The 15,719-nt window shown below is 35.0% G+C and overlaps 2 pseudogenes; both read right to left on the reverse strand.

Moving 5' to 3' along the window:
• Nucleotides 1-6,922: 6,922 nt before the first annotated feature.
• On the reverse strand, nucleotides 6,923-8,121 carry LOC149191854 (protein BPS1, chloroplastic-like; annotated as a pseudogene).
• A 1,538-nt stretch (nucleotides 8,122-9,659) lies between these two features.
• Nucleotides 9,660-11,931, reverse strand: LOC149191855 (protein BPS1, chloroplastic-like; annotated as a pseudogene).
• Between the last annotated feature and the right edge of the window lie 3,788 nt (nucleotides 11,932-15,719).

Raw genomic sequence — 15,719 nt, forward strand, 5'->3', positions numbered from 1 at the left:
AATTTTACAATAACTCTTCCAAGAATTAAATCATGAACAAAGAAATTCTATGTTAGAGTCATTTTTACCTAGTGAAGTAAAAATTCCTCAAAGTAATCCACCTTATTCTTCATGTATATTTCCTAAAATTTCAAGGCAAACCATATCAATGATATATTGTCTATTGGGATATGATGATGACCAAACAGTAGATGAGTTTGTTTTAGAGTTCTTATCTTCAATTTCCCTAACAAAGAAATCCTTTATCATTTTTCGTTTCATCCAATATTTGTCTGATGTAATTAATAATCAATTGTCAAAATTTAACCTTTTTAGGTCATTTAGATATTAGTCGGCATTGGTATACTTTTTTTTGTATTTACAGTCGAAAGGATTTCCTTATATTTTACTATAGAAGCAAGATTAAGAGGGACATGAATTGCCAATTATTCATTGGACTTTTGTAGTAAGAAGACACTCTCAAGAATTTTCTTTTTCAGATTTTTCTAATATTTTTTTGCCAACGGTCTTCGCTCTTCTCAATGGTGCATCACCTCCAAGAGATTTCCCAGAGATTAAAGCAATCGTGTAGCTTGAAAAAGATGTTAAAGTGGGAGATTGGTACTTGTATGAGAACTTTACAGAGATCAAGGTATATAGGTGTGAATTGGCCCCTTACAAAATGCCAATTTTTATACCTATAAGAATATTTGCACTAGATTTCATCAAGAGAAGTTTAAATGTAGATCAGATACATTTCCTACCTAGGAAACGTCCTACATTATTTAAATCAAAAGCCAAAGTTAGTCCATTTGTGGTGAACACTAAAGAAAGTAATGCTGAAGTGGAATTATTTCTACAGAAGATAAAATTTCCCAGAGGAGAAAAATGGTATTATGAGCCCTCTAGGCAAGATTTCACCTTTAAGAGTGGAGCAGGGATCATCAACTTACATTCATTTCTCAAAATCTTCAATAGAGAAATATGCAAATCAAGAACCCTGGGAACAAGGTACATTAGTCAACAAATCAAAGAAAGGAGAATCACAAGAGCCTTTTAAATTGTTAGCTACTCCACAACAAAAAGAGAAAGGGTTAAAAAGGGTTGTCATAAATATTCAGCGATATGACTTAGAATCAGAAGAAACAAAGTTTGGGATATTAAAAAGACAGAAAATGAAGGAAACATGCATGTCGGTTTCATATACTCTTTCTAAAGAAGTTGTTTGTTTCAAACAAATAAATGGTGACATCAAGTGAACATGTTTTCACTTTGAAGCATTTATCATCAAATCAAGAAAAATCAACATCAGTTGCAAGCCCTAGTCAAGATATCTTTTCTCAATTTATGAAATCAAAAATATGAATACAAGTCTTAAAACCATTACTTATACTGAGTTCTAGAAATAATGATCTTATTGTAGTTAGCTTTAGATGTTGAAAAAGGAAAGATCCAATTGGCATTCTTAGAGCCAAACATCTAAAATGCAAAAGCCGCATAAGCTTATAAACCTTCAATGTTTTCTTTTGATTTAAAACAAGTTCATTCCATTGATCAAATTGATCTTCATATAAAAATGGGGAAATATTACATAATACCCTAACAAATACAGCCATCAATATGGCAAGTTTTCATAAATCAATACATAAATTGACCAATGAACTCAAGAGAGAAAGAATGTCCTCTATTGCTAAAGATAACAAAGTTAAGTTTTTAGAAGGATTAGTTATCTATTTGGGAAGTAATCCAAAAGATGTAAATACAGTTCAAGAATCAATGAAGACTATAGCTTCAGATATTCTATCACTCAAAAAGAAGCTTAAATTACTAGTTGTTAAACATCCTTAAACTCGAGTTGGAGGATATACAAAAGGATAATGAATTTCTTTTGTCAGTGATGATTGAACAAAATAAGCATATGGAAAAAATAGAACTGCGGGTTGAAAAATTGTTAAAGGAAAGGATAGAGCATATAGTTACAATTATTTCTACATCTCAAGCCAACAATGTGGAAGCAGATTCTTCAGAAAAGTTAGCAGAAACTTTATCATCCCTTAATTTAAAAGATCAAGAAATTGACAATTTAAAGGAAATGTTATGTCAAGTTGAGGAAGAATAAAAAAGAAGCATGGTTTTCTAATTAATGAACTTCGAAACAGTACTAGTTTACAAAAACAAGTTGACTAGTATAGTAAACAAGTGATTGGCACTCATCATTTTATTCAGTGTAGGAAACGCTTATGGATAAACATCATCAATTTCATCTTTGAAATTTGGGAATCAATTGTTATCATTGTTGAAGAAACTAAAATATTAAACCTTGCTAATGCAGTAGTAGATCATATTAAAGAAGAATTGGGGAACAAACCAACACTTACTAACAGAATCGTTCAATTCCTTAATTCAAGAACAAAATTGCAACTTATAGAAAAAAGGATTAATGACCAACATTTGTAATCATGGAGGCCAAGAAAGTTTTAACCAAGAGAAACTTTGCAAGGAAAGTGAGAGACAAGTGTAGGATAGTGCAAGTTCAAAATAATAAATTTAATAACAAATTCAATAATTTACAACAAAAAGGTTTCCCATCATTCAGGAACACAGAAATGAAAGTTATGGCCTGAAAGTAATATAAGAAGTTGTTGAATGCTTGTGGAGGTAATGACTCAAAATTTGTTGGTTTAACAGAATCCTGGAGTGATGAAAGAATTTTTAGTATACTAATTGATGATTTTTACCTGCATTGTGAAGTTAGACCCCTTTTTGTAGTAAAACCTACTTTTCATAGATGTATCAATTTAGATGAAGCTTATAAGAAGTTGATCTCTTTTACATATCCAATTGGAACAAATTGGGATATACATGTTGGAGTTCTCCCACAAATTTCTTAAAGTGTAGCAACAACATTCCAAAGGCAGACTATGTGGAGGCAGAAAATCAAGCTAGAGCCAAATTTCAAGGCACAAAGTAAGCAGTCAACAAATCAATTCTAGCTTACAAGGTAGAATTCTCAGGCAGTTCTAGATTTCTTAGACAAATTAGAAGTTGTTTATTTTTTATAAAGTTTGTTTCTTCAAAGCTAGTAAATCTTAAGCATTGTAATATTCGATAAATATTGTATTTCTTGATGTAATAAGGGTTCACTTATGGGCCAAGAAGGCACTTGTATTTTGTTAAAACCCTTATATTTCAAAGTTTAATCAATGGGTTCTTATTTCAACTTATGACAACATTGTTTCATATGTGAGTACTTTCATGTGTCTCATTATCTTTTTCTTTGATACACATTGAAATTGTGTGGATCATAAGGAGAGGTTAGGTTGAGTATCACCCTCCCTTATTTCCTGTGGAAAATTTATATTCATCATTAAGCATACAAAATAAACAATTTGTTTATTTTAGTCCCTTCGTATTTGAAGATTGTTGCCTTCTATATAATTACAATTTGTATTGTTGTTGAGTTGTTGAAGGGCCTTCTTCATGATTTCTAGTCATATTAGGTAGTATCAATAGTCAGTATGAGTGTGTGTGTTATCTGATATATTCTTAAATCTTTTGTTCAAGTCTTACAAGTTATTACTCTATTATGGTGGAATATTGGCACTTTGATCAAACTTTAGAAAGAGGGAGCTTTTGTACTTTGCATAAGGATTTGAAACCCTAAGCAACCACCTTTTAAACAAACCCCTCTTCCTGATACTTTGGCATATTTTCTTAGCTAGGAATTGTCTTCAAAGGATTACACATTAATTGCAATTTCTACAAAGTCGCAACGCGACATTACAAATTATTCAGCAAATTTACTAGTGTGGATGTGCATGTGCTTGATATATGTCAATTGGCGTATATCAACCATATTTAATAATGTGGTTGTGCCAAAGTTTATAACATTTGGGTTTATAACATTGGGGCTTATAAAATAGGGTTTGATATTAGTGTTTATAATATAGGGTGTTTAATATACAGGGTTTATAATATTGGGATATAATATATTAGCGTTTATAATATTGGGTTTAATATTATGATTTATAATATTGGGTTTAATATTAGGGTTTATAATATTGGATTTACAATATTAGGGCTTAATCTATAGGGTTTATAATACAGAGTTTAATATTAAGTTTTATAATATTGGGTTTATAATACAGGGTTTAATATTAAGTTTAATAATATTGGGTTTATAATATTGGAGTTAATTGCACATTAGTAAATGTGGATACTATAATATAGGGTTTAATTACACATTAGTAAATGTGGTTGATATACACTTATTCGTATATATCAACTAGATTTACCAATATAATTGTATATGTGTTTGATATACACCTATCGACATATATCAACCACATTTACTAATATAATTGTGTTAATTTACATACAATAAAAATCTAATTTTTCCTATTATATAAACTAAATCCAATCTCTACACTATCTCTACACTAGAAACATATTATTTTGCTAAAAATAATAATTTAGCTGTGTTAACTAATAACATTGCATTGCGTGAGAATACCCTTTAATTGAAACAAAGGTATCATAATAAACTATTATATTTTCTCCATTAGGAATAATAAGCACTCTATTATAGTAGCAAAGGGGATTTACAAGGATAATATGGACCATAATAAAAGGAGTGAATCGCCACTATCCTAAAACTTAACGTATGTTCGCAATATTTTTTGTTGGGGGGTGAGCTTTGAAATGGATGTCATAGCAATAGCAACCAACTATTTGACAATACGAAAAAGGTTAGGTTTGGCAACCATTTCACAATAATACGAAAAATGTTATGGAAAATGGTGAAGGCGGAGAATTAAAATCAGAAAGTGAGAGGTATTATTACTAGCATTTGCACCAGATGTTGCAAAGGAAACGCCGTAAGGCATAAATTGAAGAACACAAATACAACACAAGAATACTTTGATAAAGAATAAAAATATATTGAACACTCAAATCAATGGCCCATTAACTGGAACCACTTAGTAGACATATCTATCAACATTAGGATTATACACAATGATCAAGAAATTTCCCATATACAAACAGCACCTTCCACAACAACGTTTTGTCACATCCACATTTTAAAAATATATTGAACGCTCAAATCAATGCCCCATTAACTGGAACCACTTAGTAGACATATTTATCAACATTAGGATTATACACAATCACCAAGAAATTTCCCATATACAAACAACACCTTCCACAACAACCTTTTGTCACATCCACATTTTAAAAAATGCCTTGGAATGTGATTGGAATCTCCCATATTGCCTTTTTCATTATGCAGATAAATCTTCCATATTGCTATTTTCATCATGAATATTGTTAGTTTATTGTTGTAAAGTGTTAGTGTGTTAAAATATACAAACAGCACCTTCCACAACAACCTTTTGTCACATCCACATTTTAAAAAATGCCTTGGAACATGATTGGAATCTCCCATATTGCCTTTTTCATTATGCAGATAAATCTTCCATATTGCTATTTTCATCATGAATATTGTTAGTTCATTGTTGTAAAGTGTTAGTGTGTTAAATTCAATACTATAAGTTCGACAAGCGAAAAACATTCCTCAATTAGCATAATATGTATTTTTCTCTCACCATGTATTTTTCAATCATGCATTACAAAACTTCCATCAAAGAGCACAAGTAATAGATTAACATGTATTTTCCCTTCATTATTTTCATCATAGAGCCAAGAAATATACGCCTTATCTATAAAGTAACAAAATTTTTTTGAAATAAGTTTAATATTTCAAGCGAGTGTCTAACCTATAAAGTAACAAAAACTTTTTGAAATAAATTTAATATTTTAAGCAATTGACTAACCTAATTTAATAATTGAAAAATTCTCAAAGATGAATTATACTCCATAATAAGAGAGCCAACATTGGAGCCCATACTTTCACTAAAACCAAAAGAAACACAACCACTTGTTAAGAAGAAATTCAAGTAATAATAAAACAAAAATAATAAACATTAAAGTATAAAATGGTATTTCCAACACACAGGTATAAATATACATGCTCTATGTCCATTGTTAGATTAAATGGGTGTGGAGAAAATTAGTAGAGAACCCAAAATTGTATTTCTAATTAGGAGAGGGGTGGAGAAATGCTATAAATGCGAGTTGTTGTCATTCTAATGAAACCCTTTGCAAAGGGGATGTTAAGATTCTGAGAGAGAAGCTAGGCTTGGTAGAGAACACCTTCCTTGTGAAGACAGAATGTTAGTGTTTGGTTGCTCAGAGTTGTTCTCCTAAAAAAAGGGGCGGATGAGATTTCAAGAGGAGGGGCAGATGAGTTTTGAAGATTTGTAGGATTACTTATAGATCTATGAAAATTCCTTCCATATAGATGCTTGGCATCTTCTATTTCTGACCAATGTAAGTTTATGACATATTATATGAAAGTTGTGACCGATACCTCTCACATTGTGAGCCATTTATGATGGGAGATTCACATGCTAAGTAGGGAACATCTCTTGAGGAACGATTATTTGTTATATTGGCTATTGTTTCCTTTGACAGAGAGATATTTTTGTAATTTATGTTTCCTTTCTTGTCAAGTCAAGTTGGGAGAGCATTGTAGTTAGGCTTATATATAGCTAGAATGAGTAGAGTGAATCTACCTGGTAATAGCCTTGGGCCATTTCTGTGTCTCTGGCTCCATCCATGGATCATTGGTTCAGGTTGGCTAATCCTATGATAGCAGAACAGAAAACAACATTTTTCGGCATGTGTAAGAGAATCAGGCGAATTCAAAAATATTAAATGTAAATATAGGGGCTCTGTTAGGATAGTTCAAGTACATTTTCGAGATCATAAATTGACTTAAATATGACTTTTATATGCAGTGATACAGTTATAAGAGCCATACATATAATCTGACTAATAGACCAGATATTCATACAATCCCCACCAGTCATGGAGCGGCTGTCTAGCATGGTTGCTGCCATTAGTAAAGGATATTGGAGTTTCCTCCAGCAATCTAAAAATTAAAAACTAAACATTTCATGCTGGTTAGCTTTACTGATATATTCATGACTGATCATCTTTGATGGGTGTGCCTTCTGCGGATAACCTGAGACTATCAAGCAATGCATTCCTTCCACTCAGAATAACATGAAAGAAGTCATTAACCTATTTAGAGAGAGGATCTAACCCCTGGGCAAGCAATTGTGCACTTTGTTGTAATTCTTGTATAACAATTCTGATATGTTCCACTTTCTCTGTCCCATCGACAATGTCAACAGAAGATAATTTCTCAACTATAGGGTGAACATTTTCAATCACTGCATCCAACAATTCTAGCTCTTTCAAAACTCGATCTCGGCCGTTGGCAAAACATCTCTTGATTTCGTCATTAATCCCTCGCTGCAAACTCATGCATGTTGTAGAGCACAAAAACTGATCAGGAATATGCAATTCAATCAATGGGCCAGAGTGCCCAGTGAGAGCAGAAGCCACCACACTGCAGAGAAATATAGTTGTTGCCTTCACTCCATACATCGCTCTCAAGAAACCACTACCCTTTGATGATGACTTTACCTTCCCAAACTGAAGGCTTTTGCTCAGATGTTGTAATATCACAATGCAATTTTCAATCCTCCTATTCCTTTGGGTGTTTGCAACATTTTTCCCCTTCGAATCCATTTTTTCCTTCAACTCTTGGAGAGAACCTTTGACACGGAAGAGCTTGTCGTTAGACCAAACGCCATCTGAAAAGTCTAGCAAATGCAAAGCATAATGAACAAGAATCTGGAAATATTCAAGCTTTGAAATTTTAACATTTAATGCAAGGAAAATGTCTAAAAGCTTTACAGTGTCATCCAGGTATTCGTCCATCCATTACTCATCCCATTCTACTGTAGGAAATTGGAGATTTGTAATAAGGGACTTGAGGTCCGCGTGTGTAGTAGATAAAACCGCCATGGCTTGCTGCATCCATGATAGATTTATCGTGTTTTTCAGAATCTTTGGCTCGAGTTGCTTTAATCTTCTTGTTAAGGAAATCCCAAAGGCATTCAATATCTCATTAAACTTTGAAGACTGATCAGACAATCGATTAGAAGCAACCATTCTGAAAGGATTTCCAAAGTTTAGGAACAGAGAATGGCCATCATGTGGGTGACTCATTGCTGAAGCAGTTCACAAACCAAATGACGAAAACAGGGGAAACGCTTGATAACAGAAACAAAATAGCAAGACAACCAAGAGCTTGCAAAGAAAGTGTGTGCCATTAATTTTTTAGGTGCAAGACACGGAAGCTCGTCCCACGATATTATCACTCGCAAAGATAGGCAGCACAACCTATGAAGCTCGAAACCTTATTCCACAGTTTTACACTCTGTTTTCTTATTGGTCCGCCGAGGGTTGTGTCCAAAGGCTCCCTGGCACAGAGGTTGCGTTGGATGTGTTGAGGTGTTATGTCGATACCCTACCAAACACGCACTGACGTATGGGATCTGTTAAGGTATTTCTGAACAAGAAAATCTGATTAATTCTCTCCTACTCAATGAAAGCTTATATACCAGCATCTAAAGACAAGTAAAATGGGTGAAGTAGAATTACAACCCATTTAGAAAACGAGATGAGAAAGAATTCCAAGGATGACAAGATCAACCGATGTTTTTAAAAGATGCAAAAGCCTACAAGCACATTATCCCCGAGTCTCTATACAAAACGTCATTGAGGAATGAAAATGACAATATTCACCAATTTATTTTCAAGAAAAATCCTAACTGCCTCAACACAAGGAAATGCCACAAAATTTGCATCATCCAAAACCAGCAAAGAAAAAGACAGCTGGAGCAGCCAACCTCTGTGAAGGAGGATTTTTTTAAAGCTGTTGCGAAAGGCAACTACAAGCATACTATCCCCGACTCTCTATACGACTTAAATAAACTGACTTAAACTGATTTTTTTCGAGATCATAAACTGGAAAAGCCCTTAAACTTTTCGAGTTCCATACCTAAACCAAGAAAATGAAAAACCCTAAGAAACCCTAAACCAAGAAACATTTCATGCTGGTCAGCTTTACTGATAAATTCATGATTGATCATCTCTGATGGGTGTGCCTTATGCGGATAACCTGAGACTATCAAGCAATGCATTCCTTCAACTCAGAATAACATGAAAGAAGTCATTAACCTATTTAGAGAGAATGATTCCTTTGACAGAGAGATATTTTTGTACTTTCTGTTTCCTTTCTTGTCAAGTCAAGTTGGGAGAGCATTGTAGTTAGGCTTATATATAGTTAGAATGAGTAGAGTGAATCTACCTGGTAACAGCCTTGGGCCATTTATGTGTCTCTAGCTCCGTCCATGGATCGTTGGTTTAGGTTGGCTGATCCTATGATAGCATAATAGAAAACAACATTTTTCGGCATGTGTAAGAGAATCAGGGGATTTCAAAAACATTAAAGGTAAATATAGCGGCTCTGTTAGGATAGTTCAAGTACATTTTCAAGATCATAAACTGACTTAAATATGACTTTTATATGCAGTGATACGGTTACAAGAGCCATACATATAATCTGACTAATAGACCAGATATTCATACAATCCCCACCAGTCATGGAGCAGCTTTCTAGCATGGTTGCTGCCATTAGTAAAGGATATTGGAGTTCCCTCCAGCAATCTAAAAGATAAAAACTAAACATTTCATGTTGGTCAGCTTTACTGATATATTCATGACTGATCATCTCTGATGGGTGTGCCTTCTGCGGATAACCTGAGACTATCAAGCAATGCATTCCTTCCACTCAGAATAACATGAAAGAAGTCATTAACCTGTTTAGAGAGAGGATCTAACCCCTGGGCAAGCAATTGTGCACTTTGTTGTATTTCCTATATAGAAATTCTGATATGTTCCACTTTCTCTGTTCCATCGAAAATGTTAGCAGAAGATAATTTCTAAACTATAGGGTGAACATTTTCAATCGCTGCATCCAACAATTCTAGCTCTTTCAAAACTCGATCTCGGCCGTTGGCAAAACATCTCTTGATTTCGTCATTAATCCCTCGCTGCAAACTCATGAATGCTGTGGACCACAAAAACTGATCAGGAATATGCAATTCAATCAATGGGCCAGAGTGCCCAATGAGAGCAGAAGCCACCACACTGCAGAGAAATATAGTTGTTTCCTTCACTCCATACATCGCTCTCAAGAAAACACTACCCTTTGACGATGACTTTACCTTCCCAAACTGAAGGCTTGTCGATACCCTACCAAACACGCACTGACGTATGGGATCTGTTAAGGTATTTCTGAGCAAGAAAATCTGATTAATTCTCTCCGACTAAATGAAAGCTTATATACCTGTGTCCAAAGACAAGTAAAATGGGTGAAGTAGAATTACAGCCCATTCAGAAAATGAGATGAGAAAGAATTCCAGGGATGACAAGATCAACCGATGTTTTTAAAAGATGCAAAAGCCTACAAGCATATTATCCCCGAGTCTCTATACAAAACGTCATCGAGGAATGAAAATGACAATATTCACCAATTTATTTTCAAGAAAAATCCTAACTGCCTCAACACAAGGAAACGCCACAAAATTCACATCATCCAAAATCAGCAAAGAAAAAAACAGCTGGAGCAGTCAACCTCTGTGAAGGAGGATTTTTTTAAAGGTGTTGTGAAAGGCAACTACAAGCATACTATCCCCGACTCTCTATACGACTTAAATAAACTGACTTAAACTGATTTTTTTCGAGATCATAAACTGGAAAAGCCCTCAAACTTTTTGAGTTCCATACCTAAACCAAGAAAATGAAAAACCCTAAGAAACCCTAAACCAAGAAAATGAAAAACCCTAAGAAACCCAAAACCAAGAAACATTTCATGCTGGTTAGCTTTACTAATATATTCATGACTGATCATCTCTGATGGGTGTGCCTTCTGCGGATAACCTGAGACTATCAAGCAATGCATTCCTTCCACTCAGAATAACATGAAGTCATTAACCTGTTTAGAGAGAGGATCTAACCCCTGGGCAAGCAATTGTGCACTTTGTTGTAATTCCAATGTAGCAATTTTGATATGTTCCACTTTCTCTGTTCCATCGACAATGTTAGCAGAAGATAATTTCTCAACTATAGGGTGAACATTTTCAATCGCTGCATCGAACAATTCTAACTCTTTCAAAACTCGATCTCGGTCGTTGGCAAAACATCTCTTGATTTCGTCATTAATCCCTCGCTGCAAACTCATGAATGTTGTGGACCACAAAAACTGATCAGGAATATGCAATTCAATCAATGGGCCAGAGTGCCCAGCAAGAGCAGAGGCCACCACACTGCAGAGAAATATAGTTGTTGTCTTCACTCCATACATCGCTCTCAAGAAAACACTACCCTTTGACAATGACTTTACCTTTCCAAACTCAAGGATTTTGCTCATATGTTGTAATATCACAATGCAATTTTCAATCCTACTATTCCTTTGGGTGTTTGCACCATTTTTTCCTTCAATTCTTGGAGAGAACCTTTGACACAGAAGAGCTTGTCGTTAGACCAAACGCCATCTGAAAAGTCCAGCAAATGCAAAGCATAATGAACAAGAAGCTGGAAATATTCAAGCTTTGAAATTTCGCCATTTAATGCAAGGCAAATGTCTAAAAGCTTTACAGTGTCATCCAGGGATTTGTCCAACCATTTCTCATCCCATTCTGCTGTAGGAAATTGGAGATCTGTAATAAGGGATTTGAGGTCCGCATGTGTAGCAAATAAAATTGCCATGGCTTGCTGCATCCACGACAGATTTATCGTGTTCTTCAGAATCTTTGGCTTGAGTTGCTTTAATCTTCTTGTTAAGGAAATCTCAAAGGCGTTCAATATCTCATTAAACTTTGAAGATTGATCAGACGATCAATTAGAAGCAACCATTCTGAAAGGATTTCCAAAGTTTAGGAACAGAGAATGGCCATCATGTGGGCGACTCATTGCTGAAGCAGTTCACAAACCAAATGATGAAAACAGGGGAAACGCTTAGTAACAGAAACAAAATAGAAAGACAACCAAGAGCTTGCAAAGAAAGTGTGTGCCGTTAATCTTTTAGGTGCAAGACACGGAAGCTCGTCCCATGACATTATCACCTGCAAAGACAGGTAGCAAAACCTATAAAGCTTGAAACCTTATTCCACAGTTTTACACTTTGTTTTCTTATTGGTCCGCCGAGGGTTTTGTCCAAAGGCTCCCTGGCACAGAGGTTGCGTTGGATGTGTTGAGGTGTTATGTCGATACCCTACCAAACACGCAATGACATATGGGATCTGTTAAGATATTTCTGAGCAAGAAAATCTGATTAATTCTCTCCGACTCAATGAAAGCTTATATACCTGCGTCCAAAGACAAGTAAAATGGGTGAAGTAGAATTACAGCCCATTCAGAAAACGAGATGAGAAAGAATTCCAGGGATGACAAGATCAACCGATGTTTTTAAAAGATGCAAAAGCCTACAAGCATATTATCCCCGAGTCTCTATACAAAACGTCATCGAGGAATGAAAATGACAATATTCACCAATTTATTTTCAAGAAAAATCCTAACTGCCTCAACACAAAGAAACGCCACAAAATTCACATCATCTGAAACCAACAAAGAAAGAAACAGCTGGAGCAGTCAACCTCCGTGAAGGAGGATTTTTTTTTTTTTAAGCTATTGCGAAAGGCAACTACAAGCATACTATCCCTGACTCTCTATACGACTTAAATAAACTGACTTCAACTGATTTTTTTCGAGATCATAAACTGGAAAAGCCTTGAAACTTTTCGAGTTCCATACCTAAACCAAGAAAATGAAAAACCCTAAGAAACCCTAAACCAAGAAACATTTCATGCTGGTCAATTTTACTAATATATTCATGACTGATCATCTCTGATGGGTGTGCCTTCTGTGGATAACTTGAAATTTCGACATTTATTGCAAGGAAAATGTCTAAAAGCTTTACAGTGTCATCCAGGTATTCATCCATCCATTTCTCATCCCATTCTGCTGTAGGAAATTGGAGATCTATAATAAGGGACTTGAGGTCCGCGTGTATAGCAGATAAAACCGCCATGGGTTGCTGCATCCACGACAGATTTATCGTGTTCTTCAAAATCTTTGGCTCGAGTTGCTTTAATCTTCTTGTTAAGGAAATCTCAAAGGCGTTCAATATCTCATTAAACTTTGCAGACTGATCAGACGATCGATTAGAAGCAACCATTCTGAAAGGATTTCCAAAGTTTAGGAACAGAGAATGGCCATCATGTGGGCGACTCATTGCTGAAGCAGTTCACAAACCAAATGACGAAAACAGGGGAAATGCTTGGTAACAGAAACAAAATAGCAAGACAACCAAGAGCTTGCAAAGAAAGTGTGTGCCGTTAATTTTTTAGGTGCAAGACACGGAAGCTCGGCGAACCGCTCCCGCGCTCTGATCTTGCTCACTACCTTCAGTGCAATTTCAATCGGTATCAGACGCAGGCATTCATAGTGCTAATCTCGGTCCCAAGAAGCGCAACTGCCGAAGAAGTGTTTCCCAACCTTCAATCGATGACGCGAAGCCGAAACCAGAAGCTAAGCCAAAACTATTAGGGAGTTGCAACTACCTCAGCATAATCGAATGACTCAACATGTTTCAATCGTCTAACATATCATTTAATGGTGTAAAGTAATGACACGTAGGCAGAGAGCAAAGTTTATTTCAGAGGGAACGCCTTACGGCTTAATAACATTATAGTGTACCTATGGTTTTATTTACATTATGTTATTTCCAATGGTTCCTTTGTTTATTATCTTGATGCAACCCTAATATTTAGTTTTGTTCTTTACATAGTGCTCCAACTTTGATATTTTAACTATTATTTACACAATGTTGCAAGCTTGACATTTAATTTGGTTATTTACATAATGTTGTAACTCTTTATCTTATACACAGTTGGAACTCATATAATTATAACTTGTGATTTGGTTATTGCTACAATTCAAGTTCACTTATAGTTGTAGGTCATAGTCTAGGTTATTACTGCAACTCACATTGTTACAATTTTACAATTAACATTATAGTTCTCTATTTTTTCATATTTAGCTAATTACATTGTTTTTAGATTTAACTTTTTCTTTACTTTATTTTCCAAAAATTGAAATTATTTTCATGATGTGATTCTTTACAACACAATGTGTTTCGAGTCTCTTACAACTTGTAACTTTTTACAAATTTGTTGGCCCCTGCATTTCATGTGAATTCCTGTTACATAATTCAAGATCATCTAAACAATTGAAAAAGTCACCCTTTATTACCAATGCATTTACTTTCCTACAAGTGTGTTTAATTTCCTACTAGTTCACTATTTAGTTCCTCGTAAGAGTGGTTTTGATTGCAAGTGTGGTGTCAGTTTTCACCTTGTGACTTGTGAAGGAATATTAATATCTTGCCTTGTGACATTCATTCAGAATACTATAACTATGATAACACATAATAAATTGTACTAACATATACTATGCATGATAGTTTGTAAGTTCCGTAAGAACCTCAGATTGATAATTAAATGTACAAATCTTCATTTGTCTTCTAAGTATTTAGAAGGTAAATAAAAGGACCATGATTTTTGGCACCATGTTTGTGGAACTATTAATAATATACTCACTATTTTGTTGCTTGAGTTGTGTTTTTTGTTTTTTTGTTTTTTGCTTGCTTTAGTTAATGTGGACTCATATACAGTTACCAACATCCCATCCAATGAAGTTTCAAATCCAAATGAATGGGAGGTGAGGCACCTACAGACCTTGAGAGAGCATAAAATGCACCAATTTGTTCAACAAGTGACATTAAGGTTGCAGCTATCAGTGAAACAGTTTCTGCTGCATCAAAAACCAGTCAAAAGTAAGCTTCTTATCAGACATGATATGTGAAGCATACTGCAAAAAGAAAACCAAATCAATAGGTTTTGGAAGTACTACTTCTACGCATTATGCCTTCCTCTTGCATTCGGTTAAAAAGTTGGAGAGAATCCTCACCATACCCATGCATAACATAGCCTGCAATCATTGCAATCCATTAGACCACATTAGCTTGAGACATCTTATCAAAGACTTGGCATGCTAACTCTATACTTTCACACTTTGCATACATGTCTATGACAACAGTCTCAACAGAAATGTCAGAATCAAATCCATTTCTAAGTATGTAATTGTGGATCTCTTTACCCTTTTGTAGAGCTGCCAAGTAGGAAAATGTGGGGAGAATGCTCAAGATGGTAGTTGAGTTGGGTTTTACACCTACCAATTGCATCTTATGGAAATGTTTCAGGGCATCATTAGTGTACCCATTCTGAAAACATGCCTTAGTCATTGCATTCCAGAAAGCCACATTTCTCTCAGGCATTTGCCCAAATACCCGATATGCAATCTCCATTTTTTCCACAGTTGGAATACAGATTTACTAGATCACTCCCTGCATAAACATCCTACTGGAAGGCGTGCCTTATTAAATAACCATGGGCTTCCTTACCCATTTGCAGAGCTGCTAAGTGGGGGCATACGAGAAGAATGGTTACCACCATGTATATGACAGGTTTCAAACCTCGTTGTTGCGATTATCGAAACAACTCCAAGACCTTGTTGGGTTGTCCATTCTGCTCATAACCTGAAACCATCGATGTATATAATACAGAGTTTCATTCAAAAATTTTGTCAAACACATGACGGGCATACTCTATGTTCCCACATTCTGAATACATGTCCATCAG

Source organism: Pinus tabuliformis, chromosome 2_2 (genome assembly GCF_031772625.1).
Source record: "Pinus tabuliformis cultivar Carrire ecotype Pingquan chromosome 2_2, CPIR1, whole genome shotgun sequence".
Classification (NCBI taxonomy): Eukaryota; Viridiplantae; Streptophyta; class Pinopsida; order Pinales; family Pinaceae; genus Pinus; species Pinus tabuliformis.